The following is a 3,966-nucleotide window of genomic DNA, read 5'->3' as shown; positions in this document are numbered from 1 at the left end:
GGGCACAGCACTAAACCATGCGGCTTGTTTCAAATTCACATTATAAACCTGAAGGCAGAAAAATTGATGAAGAAAAAAAGAATAGAAGATCATCAGGCGCATGCCAAGCAAAGCATAAATTACCACGAACAAATTCGGAATACTTACAGTCTTGAAGTACACGGGCATCCACGAGAGAAGCACAAAGTAGCCCTACAAGGTAGTAAAATACCATGTTATAAAGAGCATGGTTTGACATTGAAAAAAGATGCTTTTTTCAGCTTGACCGAACTAATTCATAATGAATTCCTATGAGTGGCTGGTTTATATCAGGCTGCGAGACATCCTTGATCGCGCGTTTGCAGTTTTTGCAGTCATAAAATTAATGGATGGGTTTAGGCTTATACATCAAACCAGTTGCCTGAAGAGGAACCAAGCTTGCATGACTTATTTTACAGCAGCAGTAGAAGCTGAGCTTACCCAATTATTGGCAACATTAGCAAGCATAACGGCCCATGACGGGGTCCTGGATAGCAAGTGCCGCACGGATGGAAGTGTGCAGGCCTCCATTTTGGAGTCAGTCTTCCCAGCTCGAATTAGGTGCAGCTCCGCCTGGCTGATGCGAGGACTATCACGAGGATCATTTGTGATCCCGAACACCCAAGAGGACAGCCAAATGAATCCAAGGGATGCGAAGAAAGCAAAAGAACCATTCACCCCGACCCTCGACAATATAATTGGAGAGACGAGAAAGCTATGACGTTCCCTAGATGAAAACCAGCCATGGAAATAGCCACAGCAGTAGCTCGTTCATGGCCTGGGAACCACCTGCATCATGCACACATGAGAGAACATTATGTCAGAATCAAAAGATCAATCTCTCCTAACCCTTTAACTGATGTTTTCTCAACTTACGACACAAAGATGAGGCCCATGCCCATGCCCATGTCTAACATGGACCATATTGGGCCCATTCTTTTTTAACTTGAAATGGCTACAAGCGGACGGAGGCTGACCTGAATAAGAGCGTGCTCATGGAAGGGAAGGCGACGCCTTCTGCAAGGCCGAAGAGCGCACGGACCGCCAGAAGCATCGCGGTGGAATGGTCGGCAGCCCATGGAGTGAGGAAGGTGGCGACGGACCAGAGGGCCACCCCACACGCCAGCACTTCGCTTCCCACCGTATCTGTCCGCGAGAGCTCCTTCCCACGATGGATGAGACCAGTATCCCCATAAAATGATGACTGCCAACTTCCAAATATTACAACCATCCAACTAATGCGCAGTAAGGTCACGATTCTGTATTCTTGTTTATCTATTAATTGTCTGTTTTGCATTGTAATTACGTGTTTTGCTAAAAAATGCAGCAGTTATTTTTTACGTGCAATTGTAGCCATAATTAATTAATGCATCTCCATGTATCACACCAACATCCAGCTTTATGTTAAGTTCCTGTTGCAGCATGCTTTGATCCACCGTTGATGTCGATCGAGTTAGCCACTCTCAAAGTCATCAAGACACGGTTTTAAACTACTTCCGCTACGGGCCCTTTACATGGTACAGTAGGTAGGTAGGAGGCACTGCAGATTTGAGAATTTCAAGCGCGATGAGATGAGGAACAGAAATCTCTAAATTCTCCCGTGCATCCATCGCAGGAGCGGCTCATTCCATGCCGTTGGATGCGGTCAACGGCCGCGACGCAAAACAAAAAATACGATGTAGTTTTGGCGGGCCCGGTCCAATGGACTGCGATGGCGTTGGTGACGTTGCAAGAAGGCATCAAATGCAGGCGGGTTGGTGGATGGTATCTACCTACTCGGTGATGAATTTTTTCATATGAATATATGTGAGTAGATATCCATGTGCATGCAAGTAAAAAACATGTTTCCCAGACGTATCTTCCCAACAACCGCTCTTGATGGAAAAAGTAAGGATAAAATTAAATGCCTAGAAGAGTTATTCCAACAATATCTCATGCATATGGCTTTTTTTTTAATCATTCTCTTCTATAATGATTGTGAAGTGATGCAAAATATTGCCTATTTATATTTCTGGACACGGAACGAATTTTGTTCATGAAATGGGTCTGGGTCTTTAATTTCGTTCTCCTCTTATCTAATTTATGATTATAGAATTATATATGCAAACATAAAGAATTATTTATAGAAAAAGCAAGTGGGCAGAATAAATCAATTTATGCGGAGAATATGATCTCTGTGGCTGGATCGATCGTTCGAACCAAATTGAAACCCAATCTGGAGTCGAACTAATCAATATACAACACGCAAAAGGAAATGCATGGAGTTGAACTAGCTAGCAGCGAGATGGAAGCGAGAAATGCGGAGAGGAGGAAGAGCGTAATAACCTGGACGATCCCCAGGACGGAGCTGACCAGCCGTATCTGGAGGCGAGGGGGACGATGGGCCACCGACATCACCACCCGATCCGCGTTGCAGAGGCACATGGCCATCGCCACCAGCGAGACCAACTTCGCTCTCTCCGGGATCACGAACCCTTCCTCCCTTGCCAGCTCTCTGCTCCTCCCCCCGATCCCCTCCAAGCCGGCGCTGCACATCACCGCCACCCTCCTCTTTCTCCTCATCCTTCTTCCTCCATCCCCCCAATCCATCTCTCGTCTTCTTTCTCTCCGACGCTACCCACAACATGGCCGCGGCTTAAGTACTCCAGCGATGCATTCCCCTTCTTCCGGATCCGGGCTACTACGTAGCTTGATTCCGAATCCGGAGACGATCCGGAGCCTGGATCCACGACGGCTCTTGGAAGAACACACCATGGAGCTTGATATAGAAGGAGAACAGGGGGAGGAAGTGGCTGGAGATGCAGAACGAGAGAGAGGTATAGATCTGCTAGGCGGAGGCGAAACCACCGCCATGACGACGAGATAGAGCTCCGAGAACAAGGATCAAGATTTCGGGAAACAAAATGGAATGGAGGCAAAGACTCGGAAGGTTGGGTTGTTGGTGGGGAGTTTGGTCGATCAAGGTGAAGAAATTAGGAACAAGGGAAGGGAAGGTCGCCACGGGCCCGTAGGGGTCAAAAAGGAGATGAACTTAGGAACGAGGGAAGGTGAATACGGGGCCCAAGGGGCATTTTCGTCCTAAAAATAAGTTTTATTCAATGCACCAACCATCCCTACCTACCACTGCATCACGAAACAACCCTCCCTGATTCATCGCACAATACATCATTTCAGCTTCGAGGAAGGCTGGGCTTCCACGTGCATCGCGCATGTAGACCTAAATAACGCTGCACGTACGGGCTGCGGCGGCGACAAGGCATTTTTGTTTCTGGCCTCAACGTCTCCCAAAAACAGGCTGCTCTCCCACGAGAGACTCTCAACACATTTATCAATTGAAAAAATCGAAAGAAAAAAAATTTACATTATCCTCGTACTTTCTTGCATTTACTTTTATTTTTGCTTCTACCTGTCATTCTTCTTTCGACGCTGCTTGTTCTACTTTTGCCACTTTTTCTTCGACATGAGATGATAGAATTTTTTCTTAAAAAATTATACATATAAATATCTGATAAAACTAATTTCGTAATTTATTTATCTATATTATTTTTTTATTAGAAAATGACTGGAGAGAATAAAGAAAAATGGCAGGCATCGTTTTTCTTTCTTTTAAGTTCTCGAAACAAGGCAACAATGAAGAAAGAGAAGATGTGACTCGGGAGAGCCTCTCCTGGAGGCGAAAGTATTCTCTTAGCAAGCTGCAAATAGAAAAGGTGGCGGCCTGGAAGGGCTCAGAATTCTTTCTTCTACCAATCAGTAGGTCCCTTTCATCGGAAAGCTAAAATAGCACTCTGACCAGCTATCAAATGCGCCATATGTCGGGTTCAAGGACGTGCGGTAGCGTCCCTTTCAGCTTTATTTTTCCATACCATTCAAGAACTGCGACAGTGCGTAAAATGTTCGAGCGGCACTTCCCAGTACAGGAAGTTTAGAAGCGGTCTATGATCAAGA

General features: G+C 45.7%; 1 pseudogene; it reads right to left on the bottom strand.

Moving 5' to 3' along the window:
• Window positions 1-6: 6 nt before the first annotated feature.
• Window positions 7-2,607, bottom strand: LOC120108849 (annotated as a pseudogene).
• Window positions 2,608-3,966: the final 1,359 nt, after the last annotated feature.

The sequence above is a fragment of the Phoenix dactylifera genome, unplaced genomic scaffold (genome assembly GCF_009389715.1).
Source record: "Phoenix dactylifera cultivar Barhee BC4 unplaced genomic scaffold, palm_55x_up_171113_PBpolish2nd_filt_p 001592F, whole genome shotgun sequence".
Classification (NCBI taxonomy): Eukaryota; Viridiplantae; Streptophyta; class Magnoliopsida; order Arecales; family Arecaceae; genus Phoenix; species Phoenix dactylifera.
Note: the sequence above shows the minus strand (reverse complement) of the source record. Positions and strands in the feature narration are given on the sequence as shown.